This window comes from Somniosus microcephalus, chromosome 17 (assembly GCF_052327205.1).
Source record: "Somniosus microcephalus isolate GS21.2 chromosome 17, FLI_Smic_1.0, whole genome shotgun sequence".
Taxonomy (NCBI): Eukaryota; Metazoa; Chordata; class Chondrichthyes; order Squaliformes; family Somniosidae; genus Somniosus; species Somniosus microcephalus.
In genome coordinates, this window is record NC_141003.1 from 12987572 (window position 1) to 13001561 (window position 13990).

Sequence of the window (13990 nt, forward strand, 5' to 3'; positions counted from 1 at the left end):
CAGACAGTACTTTAGAACACAATTATGTTCAACTCTGGTGACCATGGTACAAAAAAAGGACAGATATTCATCGGAAAGGGTGCCAAGAGCAGCAGCAAGAATGATCCCAAGTGTAAAGAGGATGAGCTGTGAAGATCTATCAGACAAGCTCAACTTTGATAGTCCAGCGAGAAGGGGCAAGAATGCCATCAAGGTAGAGAAAATCATCACGGTAGAGAAAAATAGCATACTTCAAACATAAGAACATAAGAAATAGGAGCAGGAGTAGGCCAATCGGCCCCTCGAGCCTGCTCCGCCATTCAATAAGATCATGGCTGATCTGATCCTAACCGCCAATCTACTATCACAGAAACATCTCCTGAATCTAACAGAATTAGACACACGAAATAGGAGCAGGATCAAGCTACACGGCCCCTGGGCCATGTCCGATCCGAACCTAGGATCAGGCTAGGAGAACCAAAGGCCATAAACTGAAGCTACTGAAAAGTACATTTAGAACAGATACGTTAGGAAGCACTTCTTTATTCAAAGGGTGATAAATGTTTGGAATAATCTGCCAGGTCAGCTGGTAGAGTTAAGCCATTAGAGGCATTCAAGATGCAAGGCTGCCAGAGCGATGTACTAGAGGGAGGAGCTCTAGCCAAATAGCCTCTTCTCATCCTTGGCTGGGCAACTGCACTCCTGCTCAAACCACACGTCAAAAATCCTTCTCACTGAGGTACGCGATCAGGTAAGAAATGGTGTGGCTGTGAATTCTTCAGCGGGCCAGATTATTCTACCAAACCCAACAGACAACGAATCATGGTGCCAGATAAAAATCAAAATTTGGGGAAAGAGTTATCCATACAATTAAAAAAAAAAAAAAAAAAGTAATATTGGCTGCCTGGTGGCACACCACATTGGGGTACTGACCTATTATACCGTTCAGCAACAATTGACACAAGTTCTGGCTCAGTATTTCAGACCCTTGGTGAGCGAAGCTACCCCCAGCACAAACCCTAGCGGCAGGTTCTTAAGTACCACTGAAACAACAAAATACAGGAGTGTTCCACCTGCAAGAACATCTCCGGGAACTTGACAAGAAGGAAGAGGTAGGCACCGGGCAGGAAGTAAAGCTATTTCTGGGGGGGGGGGGGGGGGGGGGGGGGAAGGGTGCGGCGGCAAAGCACAGGATTAAAAAAAAGGAAGTTTCTGAAGGGTAGAAGCAATAAGGCAAAGTGGTTTTGGAAGAGAATGGCATTGACTCGGGCATGGTGGCCAGAAGCCATCCTCCAATGGTGAAGCCGAGGAAGCAGGGAAGGTAAGCAGTCACCTAGCGCAGAGGAATGCAGGGTGCAGAAGATTACTCAATTAGACTCGGGTGAGATCGTTGGGGGAATCTTCATCGAACAGTCAGATGCCTGGAGTGAAGTGACACTCCAGGGAACTCAAAGAACTAACCTTATTTATAAAATGACTGAAGTACACACAAGTATTCTTTTATTTTCAGGAATATAAACAAGTTTCCTGTGAGATTTTCAAACTGACTTTTCTCGTGAAGTGAGTACAGGAGTGAAGAAGTCTTACTCCAATTATATAGGGCCTTGGTGAGACCACACCTGGAGTACTGTGTACAATTTTGGTCTCCTTACCTAAGGAAGGATATACTTGCCATACTGATAGATTTCTGACTAGTAAAGGCAGCAAGGGATATGGCAATAGGGCCGGTGAATGGAGTTGAGGTCGATGATCAGCCATGATCTCATTGAATGGCGGAGCAGGCTCAAAAGGCCGAATGGCCTCCTCTTGCTCCTATTTCTTATGTTCTTACTGACTGCTTTTCTCAGGTTCCAGTTGGGACAAAAATTGTCGCTTTTATATCGCAAGGTGTTACTGCGACCTTCTCCATTTAAAATTTGAATGGCTTGATATTCAAAATTAAGTGGAGAGTCAAATAGAAACTAATCACCAAGTCTGTATATTTTTAAAAGCTATGTTAGACTTCCCCCTCAGGCAACGTTACTAGGGAGACTAGAACAACAACAACCCTTACAATGTTGACTTTAGTTTTAAGAAGTCCGCCTCCAGAACAAAAAAAACTCTTTTTTGCCACAGATTGTGACCCTGGAGTTGGCATGATCGTGATTGTGGTTTGGGGAATTAATATGGAAGGCAAAGTTGTCGATAGAAAGAGAAATCACAGGGAAAAGCGAGTTCAGGCAAAGTTAGTCAAGGCTGACGAGTCAATTTGAGCGTAGACAAAATGGAGATCTTGACGAGGAAGGCAGGGAAGGGGATTCAGCCAATAGATGAGGAGAACCTAGAGAGATTGACAATGAGGGGTTTAATTGAGGAAAGGCCGAGATGAGACCCGGCTGCAAGTGCCACACTACCTCTTTGGTTCTTTGGAGCAGGGGATATGGTGGAATGCGTAGCTGGGCAAGGGTGGCCATCAGCGAACGAGTATTAAACAACTTAGTAGTAAGCCACTGCACAAACCTCGTGTTATAATCTCCATTAGTGGGTGATCTGCAAGAACTAATCAAGGCATCTACCAGCAGGGACAGGATACCCTGATCCGACAGCCATCGGGCAGATCTTTTTCTGGGTTTGGACGCAACACTTGACCCATGGCCCAACTGAGAGAGAAGATCCCTCGTGAGGCAGTGGGGTCCGACCTCTGCTCATTGGCTCTAGTACTTCATGGCAATGAACAGGAGAGTCTAGTATGATATTTTCTGTACTTTTGCTTACCGGTTAAGCTCCCAGAAAGCCTGAAAAATTCCAGACACGCCAGATTAATTTAGAGAACGTTTGGTGGTCTGTCTAGTGCTACTCATCAAGTCTAATCTAACCTTCTCTAAAGTTATGACAAATTTTAGTGGCAATCATTTCCATTAAAAAAAAATTGATATAGATTCCAAGGTTACAAACTCTACCCTTCCCCCTCCTCTCAAATCTCCTTTGTTCCCTTAAAGGAAGGTTTGATTTGGACCCCAATGATCCAAAATTAATCTGGCCCGTACAGCACTTTTGTTTTCAAATAGGGAAAAGTGACATTAGAGCATCAAACAGACACAGTAGAGGCAGATAGCATGGCTGATATTAAGGCCACTGCTCTTATTTTTGTGTTGGCTGAATGCAGAGACTCAGAGTCGCTGGGAAGTCCATGGTTTAAAAGGCATGTTGGCTTTTAGGCCAAAGCAGGAAGCATGGTGGAAGCAGGCAACAGAGGCTATGTAACATGGAAAAACAACATTACAGGGCTGAACCTGAATGGCTGCCTAGGATAACAATTTGTGGTCAGCTTGATCGCACAAGTTGACTGTACCACATTTTCCAGTTTTATTTGTACTTTGCTAAGCATGTGCTGTGGCTTTGGACGTGTACAGTTCTGGCTCAGCAGGCCGATCCAGCGAGGGAAAGAAGCCGTAAGAAACAGGGAGGTCCCATGTTCAATGCCCATGCCGAGTTACACCTTCTCAGCTGCCGTGGGTGTAGGAATCCTACAATTGGCCTCAGTCTCTCCCAAGCCGAGGGGGACGAAGAGAAACAACGCCGGCAGTATTCCCACTGTTAATCGCGATGCAGTTGCCTCTGCTCAAATCCCTCCATGGCCTCCCACCATCCCGTCTCCATAACCTCCTTCAGCCCTAGAACATTCCAAGATCTCTGCACTCCTCCAACTTTGGCCTCTTGTGCATCCATTCCCCCCACAAACCACCCCCCGCGCCACTTCCTTCGCCCCAACACTACTGACTATGCATTCAGCCGTCAAGGCCCCAAGCTCTGGAATTACCTACCTAAACCACTCCACCTTTCTCTCTTCCTTTAAGGCACTCCTTGAAACCTACCTCTTCAACCAAGCTTTTGGTCACCCATCCCAATATCGTCTTTGGTTCAGTGTCAATTTTAGCCCGATTATGCACCCAGTTAAAGGTGCAATATAAATGCAAGCAGTAGTTGTTGATGATGGAACTGCATGTGTGCTGACCTCAGGCAAGAACACGATCAGACTTGATTGCAAGGTCACCTCCACAGTCGAATAGCTGCCAACACCCATCAAAATTGACACTAATAAAATGTCGGGTTGAGCACGCCTGGCAAGGAGTCAATTCTTTCAAGTCAGTTCCAGTCCCCTTTGGATTTGTCACGGTTTTCACCCAGCCTCATCAATTCTCTCTCCTCCGCACACATGTGTACGTTATCTCGGCACCTTCTGGTTCTCTCAGCTGCTTTTCACTTTCCGCCCACACCTGCCACCTCATTCCTACCTCTCGGCTTCTCTTTCCACCTCTGCAAAACAATCTATTTAAACATAGGGAAAGAAAAACAAGTCAGAGAGGGAGAGAGAGAGAGAGAGAGGTTAAGATGACAGAAAGCAAACCCACTGAATGGAAGAAAGCAAATGTAGGAGAAAAATAAAGTTCAACAGTGATAGTGCAGTGCAACAATGGTCCAATACAAATCTACCAAGAGCGATGAAGAAATAAACAGGGAACTCTAGCACAAAACCCAAGTCTGTAAATAATTGCTTTACCTATTGACAGGTAAAATATTTATTCAGAATCTCAAACAAAATAAATTCTCTTTCTCCTGCCCAACGTGGATTAATGGTCACAGAAAACAGTGCGAGAGAGAGAGAGAAAATCTAAAGAAAGAAAATAATTTTCATTTCTATAGTGACTTTCACGACATCCCAAAGCGCTTTACAGCCAATGAAGTACTTTTGCGGTGTAGTCACTGTTGGAACGTGGCACCAATTTCCCCACACAGCCCATATTCTGTCCTGCAAGAGGCATGTTCTTAAAAGATTTCTTTGTACCCAGTATCTTGATGTGTCTCACTGCTTCTATTTAGTATTCAACCCATAAATAAATCTATTAATTTTAGCCGGTCCACATGTTTTTTGAAAGCTGGAATATACAGCACCAAATAGTCAGGAGAATATGGTGGGCATCCCACATGTCTTCCAGCAGTTGATACCCTAATTAAGTAACTGTTGATCCTGCGCACACTACTTCAGAGAAGGTGTATAAGGGAGTCCATCAGCAGTAGGCAGAACGCTGGGAGAAAGTCTGAACTGTAACACCCATTTTGGTGGTGCAAAATGGAAAACTTTTGGTATTCTTACTTCCAGGGTGCAGGAAGCAGTGGTTTCTTGTACTTACTGGCTACCCTCTCCCAATAGTAGCTGCCACTCCACCAATTCCTGCAATTACGACAACATGTCTCGCCATCAAAAAGTTACCGATGGCAAACCAACGAGACACACGCAGGGAAAACGCCGCCCAAACAGGAGAGCCGTGTGGCACACCAGTGCTCCCTGTAAAACACCAGGAGGGTGGATGTCCACCTCGCGTCGGGCAGGCGGATGGCGGAGCGATCACAACCCGACGTCACCAGAAGGCAGCCCGAACCAGATTGATGGTCGGGCCTTATTCGCATTCAACCGGCACGGTCAGCGTGTTGTACTTAGGAACCTTAGAATGTACACTGCCGTGAGAACATGAGCACTGTTGGCAACGGAGTGTCCTATCTGACCCCCGAGATGATCTGCTGAGCCCCATATCCACTCCATCACCAAGACCACCTACTCCCACCTCTAATATCGCCCATCTCCACCCCTACCTCAGGCCATCTGCTGCCGAAACCCTCATCCATGTCTTTATTACCTCTGGACTTGACTATTCCAATGTTCTCCCTCGCCAGCCTCCCACCTTGTACCCGCCATAAACTTAAGCTCATCCAAAACTCTACAGCCCAGATCCTATTCTCAATCGCACTAAGCCCCATTCGCCCACCACCCCTGTGCTCGCTGACCTACATCGTCTCGTGGTCCACCAACGCCTCAATTTTACGATCGTCATCCTCGTGTTCGAATCCCTCCATGGTCTCGACCCTCACTATCTCTGTAAACTCCTCCAGCCCCACAATCCTCTGAGGACTTTTCTCCAATTCTGGCCTCTTGTGAGAATCCCCTCCCTAAATGTCTCCATCTCTCTCCTCCTTAAAGACGCTCCTTAAAACCTCTGGTGACCAAGCTTTTGGTCACATGTCCTGTCCTAACATCTCATGGGGCTTGGGGTCACATTTTGCTCGATAACGCTCCAGTGATGCGCCGTGGGACATTTTACTATGTTCAAGGCACAATACAAATGCAAGTTGTTGTTGTTGATATGCAGCTCACTATTTTGCTGGCTGGGGGGGGTGGTGGGGGGAGGCGGAGGCGGGCAGGGGAATCCAGCGATCCATCCACAGCAAGGGATTAGGGGGCAGTTGAAAAAGTGCAGGGAAAGCAATTATGCTCATCCTGCTGCCCAAATAAAGTGTTACATTATTTATCGTTCCCAGAGCTGCCATCACCTTATGGTTTCAACCATTTCGTTCCCTGGGCAGTCCCAGCATTAAACGGGCACATTCTCAACAGCACCAAAATGGCTTTTAGATCCGAGTAACAATATAGGACCCCGATCTGCATTGATCTCCTGCCTGTTTCTGGCAGGTGCCTGGCCACTTAAAATAGAGGCCCACACGAAGATGGCAAAGGCCAGGAAGTAGGCAGAGGTTTATTTGTCGTTTGGTCCCGCTCTATTCCTGCTGAAATAACGGGGTGGTCGGCATGTCCACCCGAGAGGACAGACGGTTTAACATTTCGTCCGATAAACAGCACCTCCGACACTGCAGCACTCCCTAGATTTTGTGCTCAAGTCTCTGCAGTGGGACTTGAACCCACAACCTTCTGATTCAAAGGCTACCACTGAGCACGGCTGACACCCAACGAATGAATGACCAGTTAATCCGTTTGGGGTGGTGTTGGTTCCAATAACAAAGATTATCCTCAAATGGAATGGTCAAGTCAGACAGCCCCAGATACAAACGTGGGGCCTGCAATTGATTGTGGGCACTGTTCAGCGAGTTCATCTCAAACCATATTTTTATTGCAGCTTAATGCAAGATAAGAGTCTTCCCCCTCACAGTGTTATATTATTTAATTCAGTACAAGAAAAGAGAGAGAGGCACAGAGAAGAGCAACAAATGGCTTGAGTAATATCCCTAAATATAGATTGCCAACGAGAAAGAGAGAGTTTGACATTCATTGCGTTAAACACTGGACATATTCATCAGGAAGAATGCGGCAAATAATTTAATTCATTAATCCGTTGATATTGGCTGTCCTTTTCAGTTTTCAACATTATGTGCATATCATTTACAAAAGCTAACATTTTCTGTTCTTTGCTAATGAGGAATAGCAAACAAAGAGAGAGAGAGAGAGAGAGAGAGCTCCATGACCATCAGAGCTGTTCACAGCAAGATAAGATGTGCAACAGGGCAAGGCTCAGTCCATCAGCTCATGGGCTGGGATATCTTACTGTCGCGATGTTTCTCTACCCTGTACTCTGCTGACAACATTCGCGAACTCACTGAAATTCAGACCCAAGCCCAAGAGTATGGGATTGTAAAATGACTGCTCGTACCGTTGCACTTCAACACAAACCAATTCCTTCCACATTTATAAATAACAGATGAAAAAATATCCGACATGGTTTGGGAGATTTACTGGGCGTCAGTCGTGGCTCTGTGGGTCGCACTCTCACTGCTGAGTCAGGAAGTTGAGAGTTCGAGTCCCACTCCAGAGACTTGAGCACAAAAATCTAGGCTGACACTCCCTGCGCAGTACTGAGGGAGCGCTGCACTGTCGGAGGTGCCGTCTTTCGGACGAGACGTTAAACCAAGGCCCCGTCTGCCCCCTCGGGCGGAAGAGAAAGATCCCCCGGCACTACTTCAAAGAGGAGCAGGGAAGTTCTCCCCGGTGACCCCCGGCCAATATTTATCCCTCATACCAACATCACTAAAAGAACAGATCACATCGCTGTCCGTGGAATCCTGCGGTGCACAAATTGGCTGCCGCGTCTCCTACATTACAACAGTGACTATACTTCAAATGTACTTTATTGGCTGTAAAGCGCTTTGGGAGATCCTGAGGTCGAGAGAGGCGCTACAGAAATGCAAGGCATTCTTTATTAAATTTACATTTAAAAAGCACTGTCGGATGCCGCATTCCTCCTAACGCTACACAACACGTCCCTGAAGATAGCAAGCAGTTGAAGTGACAACCTGTTCGCCTTTGTATTGAGTGCATGATTTCCTATTCAGCCTCGTACACCAAATCTGACAACATTTATACTCATTATATCCTTAAAAACCTGGTGTTGTAGCAAAAAGAAATCTGTATTTACCAGATAATTCAGGCTCATTTGTATTGTAAACAACTTGTACCCTCCACATCGCTCTTGGTGCCACCTGTGGATCCATTGTTTTATCCCCTTTTGCTCATGCCAGGTGGGTCGTCTTTTCCTTTATGAATTATATACCAGTGAACATTACATAGATTCCACACCGCCGCCTCCTTCCCCGCCCCACACACACCACCTCTCCGGAAAATGTTGCCGTGACCCGTCACAGGTGCTGGAAGCCCTCTGGTACCTCATTAAAGCGGTCATTCTTCATGGGTGAACCCAAACAGCCAACCTCTAGAGGGCTAATCAAATCTTTGACCTCAGCCATTGTCCACAAGCAAACGCACACTTGGCAGTGGAGATCACTGGACAGGAACCAGGAGCTGTTTTAACCTCATCCTATCCCAAGAGTGGCAAGCCGAATTGCATCACCCCTACTGCCACTCCTGAAATTTGTTAACGCAAAACAGGGGACCAACCAACAACTTGCATTTATATAGTGCCTTTAACGTAGTAAAACGCCCCAAGGCGCTTCACAGGAACATCAAACAAAGTTCGACACCCAGTCGCACAAGGAGATATTAGGATAGGTGACCAAAAGCTTGGTCAAAGAGGTAGATTTTAAGGAGCATCTTAAAAGGAGCAAGAGAGGTGTAGCGAGGTTCAGGGAGGGAATTCCAGAGCTTAGGGCCTAGGCAGCTGAAGGCACGGCCACCAATGGTGGAGCGATGGAAATCTGGGATGAGCAAGAGGCCAGAATTGGAGGAGCGCAAATATCTCAGAGGAGGTTAGAGAGATAGGGAAGGGCGCGGCCATGGAGGGATTTGAAAATAAAGATGAGAATTTTAAAAGCGAGGCATTGCCGGACTGGGAGCCAATGTAGGTCAGCGAGCTTTATGACTTAGTCCACAGAGATAGACTTTCATGTCCTCACAGGATGCCAAAGTGCTAATTACTTATGTAGGCAAGCATGGCAGCCAAAATGCGAAGGGTCATCGACCGGAAACGTTAACACTGTTTCTCTCTCCACAGATGCTGCCTGACCTGCTGAGTATTTCCAGCATTTTCTGTTTTTATTTAATATGCGGATGGAGTTAGTTGAGGGATCAATCTGACCGTGATACTCGGAAAATCCCCAGCTCTTCTTTGAATAGTGCCATGGGATCTTTTATATCTACCTGAAGCAGCAAGTAGGGCCTTGGTTCAACATCTCATCTGAAAGACAGTGCAGCACTCCCTCAGTACGACACTGAAGTGTCAGCTTGGATTTTGTACTCGAGTCTCCGAGTTGGGGTTTGAACCCACAACCTTCTGGCTCAGAGGTGAGAGGGCGACCAATGTGCAATAAGAGTGGTGTGAACTATATTTTAATAGAGGGGTATAGATAGCCAAATTCCCACTTTGTATAGCTAAATACGTCCATCTCCCACACCTTTCTGTAGGCTTGCTGCAACTGTTGTGAAAAACTTTACAACAGCAATACTTGGTTTAATAAAATCAGAAAATGCTGGAAATGCTCAGCAGGTCAGGCAGCATCTGTGGAGAGAGACCAGAGTTAACGCTTCAGGTCGATGACCCTTCGTCAGAACTGGAAAAAGTTGGAGATGGAACAGGTTTTTAAGCAAGTGTGGGGGCCGGGAAAGGGGGGAGGGGAGGAAAGAACAAAAGGGAAGGTCTGTGATAGGATGGAAGGTGGGAGATTAAAAGACAAAAGGGATGATGATGCGAGGCAAAAGGAGACGGTAATGGGACAAGTTAAGAAACAAAGGATGGCTCTAGATGAAGTGTAAATGGCACTGGCAGAATTAAAGACAGCTGCCATGTGGGGGAAGAGAGAAAAAAAAATTGAGAAAAGGTAGGGGCCGAGGTTATGGTCTGAAATTGTTGAACTCAATGTTGAGTCCAGAAGGCTGTAAAGTGCCTAATTGAAAGAGGTGCTGTTCCTCGAGCTTACGTTCAGCTTCATTGGAACAGTGTAAGAGGCCGAGGATGGTGAGGTCCGAGTGGGAGTGGAGCGGAGAATTAGTGAAGGGTCATCGACCTGAAACATTTAACTCTGTTTCTCTCGTCACAGATGCTGCCTGACCTGCTGAGTGTTTCCAGCATTTTCTGTTTTTACTTCAGATTTCCAGCATCCACAGTATTTTGCTTTTGTAATACTTGGTTTAATTCTTTTTAAAGTTGGTGCATCAGTGCTAATGGGGAAACAGAGATGTGCAAGGAAGGGAAGGCAATGTTCCCTTTAACCTGCGTGGCCATGCAGTAATGAGAAAGGTCCCGCGCAGGCCACTCACTGGCTTTTCCATTGTAAGTACCGCACATGCGCAGAAATTTAAAGGGACTGCTCAGTAAAAGAAACAGGCCACGCAGAACAAAGCGCAGCTCACAGGGGACATTGAGGGAAGGTACCAACTATTTTATGGGACTATCCCCAAACTTGAGGGGGGGGGGGAAATAGGGGGTTTTAAAGGGCCAGATAGAAGTACAATCCAATTCTGAGCAAGACCACCAGGTCCAAGAGCTCAGTTACGATCATATCAAATGTGGAAAAAAAAAGGTGCAGAATCCAACAATAAGAATGCACAGGAAATGAACACAACAGTTGAACTAGCAAGATCACTGAAGCATCTAACCTCAGTTCACTCCCTTACAATTACTGGGCTTAGAAATGACCCAGCGCCGATACCACAACCTCAACGCAATCTCCATTTGAAAACAATACTGGTGAAAAAGCCAAAGCTCCGGACCACATGCAAGTGCAACAATTTGCCAACCTTTCCTTGTCGGATCAAAGGGGCGTACTGGTCAATTGGGAAACCGGGAGACAAATGGGTCCATAGCGCTGGATTATTGGCAGCCCCACTTTGCCGAGAGAATCCCAAAGAATCACGCCTCTTTTCAGGGAGCCAGTCCGCCCCCCTGCCCCAGAGATGTCTTAACCCCATTACCCTCAAGTCATGAAGTGTCACTAAATGTACAGCAGCCATTGAGGACCTTCTGCTAACCCCATCCCTCCCCATATAAAATGCGCTTCAAGTCCCAGCTTGCTGAGGAATTATTGGCTCTCCCTCGCTCCTTAAACAGGTCCCTTCTCTCTCCTTCCCCTCCACCCAAGGCAAGAAGTCCCACATAACTCTACTCCATGTAGAGACCACAACGGACCAAATCAAGCACACTAAATCCTACCTTTGAACGGTGCCAAGCTCACAGAAAAAAATAAAGCAAAACTCTACATGTAATCCTCAGTTACTTGGCCTTGCTGCCTCCCAGCTTACTCCCTCTGCTTCCAAGCCTCCTTCATCTTTCTGAACTCACTCCAGTTAAGATTCTAAATCATTCTTGGTCCATTTTGTCGATTTCAATCCTGGTTGTATTGCAGTTCTGCTTCCTTTCCGCAACCACACCCCCACCCCGAGGAGGCCAGTCTACATCTCACCACAGCAGCTACTGGAGCAGAGGCCTGGGGTCGCTCTCAGCAAGGGTGTGGCTCTTTTCAACAACAAAGAATGAAGGCACAGCACATAAAGGATGAGGGACTTTAGTTATACGGAGCTACTGGAGAAGTACTCTCCTTGGGAGTAGGAAGGGAAATTTAATAGAGATGGTCAAAATTATGAGGGGTGCCGATAGAACAAATAAGGAGACACTGTTTCCACTGGCAGGAGGGTGGGTCGTTAACCAGAGGACACATATTTAGGATCATTAGCAAAATAACCAGAGGGGAGGCGAGGAGAATTTTCTTTTTTTACACAGCGAGTTGTTGTGATCTGGAATGCACTGCCTGAAAGGGTGGTGGAAGCAGATTCAATAGTAACTTTCAAAAAGGGAATTGGATAAATACTTGAAAAGGAAAGGCTCTGGGGAAAGAACAGGGGGCATGGGACTACTTGCATAGCCAGCACAGGCACGATGGGCCGAAAGGCCTCCGTCTGAGCTGTAATATTCTACGACATGACCAAAGGCACACATTCTGCTTCTGTTATCAACACTCAATATGAAGAGCTGCAACCAACTAGATCTCAAAAAAACAGGACTTCAGCAAAATGGGGAGGGAGGGGTGAAGAACAGGCTCAGCAGCAGCTCGAGATTGGGGAACTAGGCCTGGATTGATCAGAGACCTGGGGAGCACCCTGGTAGTGCGTGGTCACTTTCAGTTCACTGGCAAGCTGAGCAGACTTAGAGAAGATGTTTATAACATAGAAAAATAGGAGCAGGAGTAGGCCATTCGGCCCTTTGAGCCTGCTCCGCCATTCAATATGATAATGGCTGATCCTCTATCTCAATACCATATTCCAGCTCTCGCCCCGTACCCCTTGGTGCCTTTTGTGTCTAGAAATCTATCTATCTCCTTCTTAAATATATTCAGTGACTTGGCCTCCACAGGTTCACCACCCTCTGAGTGAAGAAATTTCTCCTCATCTCAGTCCTAAATGTCCTACCCCGTATCCCGAGACTGTGACCCCTCATTCTAGACCCCCCCAGCCAGGTGAAACATCCTCCCTGCATCCAGTCTGTCTAGCCCTGTCAGAATTTTATACGTTTCAATGAGATCCCCTCTCATTCTTCTAAACTCTAGTGAATACAGGCCTAGTCGACCCAATCTCTCTTCATACGACAGTCCTGCCATCCCAGGAATCAGTCTGGTGAACCTTCGCTGCGCTCCCTCTATGGCAAGTATATCCTTTCTTAGGTAAGAAGACCAAAACTGCACAGTACTCCAGGTGTGGTCTCACCAAGGCCCTGTATCATAGAAACCCCACAATGCAGATAGAGGCCATTTCGGCCCATCGAGCCTGCACCGACACATATCCCACACGATCCCCGTAAACCCTACACCAACACATATCCCACCCTATCCCCGTAACCCCACGTATTTAATCCCCCTAACACTAAGGGTCAATTTATAATAGCCAATCAACCTAACCCGCACATCTTTGGGCTGTGGGAGGAAACCGGAGCACCCGGAGGAAACCCACGCAAACACGTAGTAAGACACCCTTGCTCCTGTACTCAAATGTTTCTACTTGTGGGAGTGTCCAAAACTAGAGGCCATAAATATAAAAGATATTCACGAATAAATCCAACAGGGAATTCAAGAGAAACTTCTTTACCCAGAGAGTGGTTAGAATGTGGAACTCGCTACCACAGGGAGTGGTTGAGATGAATAGCATAGATGCATTTAAGGGAAAGCTAGATAAACACATGAGGGAGAAAGGAATAAGAATATGTTGCTAGGTTAGATGAAGAGGGGTGGGAGGAGGCGCGTGTGGAGCATAAACGCCAGCATAGACCAGTAGGGGCCGAATGGCCTGCGACAGTGCTGTAAATTCTATGTAAACCTGCCTTTCACCGCATTCAAGTTGGGTTTGCGTAACACAGCCTCCCGTCAGAGACCGTGTGGAATGGCTGGCACCGTTCACATCGACCCAAAGGCACAGGCCAGCCGGGGCAAGGGCTGCAACGATCCATAGTATTGCTTGTGGATTAAAGTATAAAACTTCTGTATTCGGGCTGAAGCACCTTCTCCTGTGCTTGCCTCAGTCCCTAACTCACCACGTGCTGTGGCTCGGACTCTCTCCTCTCTCCTCTCTCCTCTCTCCTCTCTCCTCTCTCCTCTCTCCCCCCCCCCCCCCCCAACCACATCGGCTTTTCTCAAAACTTTTAATGATATATAAATGACCAACTCTGATTGCTTCCCCCCTCACCACTGCCCCCCCTTTTTAATTAAAGACACGAATGTCCCAGAGCCAAAGGAGGAACAGATGCTCATT

At 46.8% G+C, this 13990-nt stretch overlaps 1 protein-coding gene across 6 annotated transcripts in view; it reads right to left on the reverse strand.

The window, feature by feature from the left end:
* Positions 1-13990, reverse strand: part of LOC147105507 (GTPase KRas) — a 48797-nt gene that overhangs the window by 25719 nt on the left and 9088 nt on the right. The window contains exon 1 of one of the 6 annotated variants that reach the window (XM_086009931.1): positions 3974-3993. The exons of the other annotated variants lie outside the window; for them this stretch is intronic. The gene's annotated coding sequence lies outside the window, so the exon portion shown is untranslated. Of the gene's footprint in view, positions 1-3973; positions 3994-13990 lie in introns of those variants that run through there. 6 annotated transcript variants of the gene reach the window in all.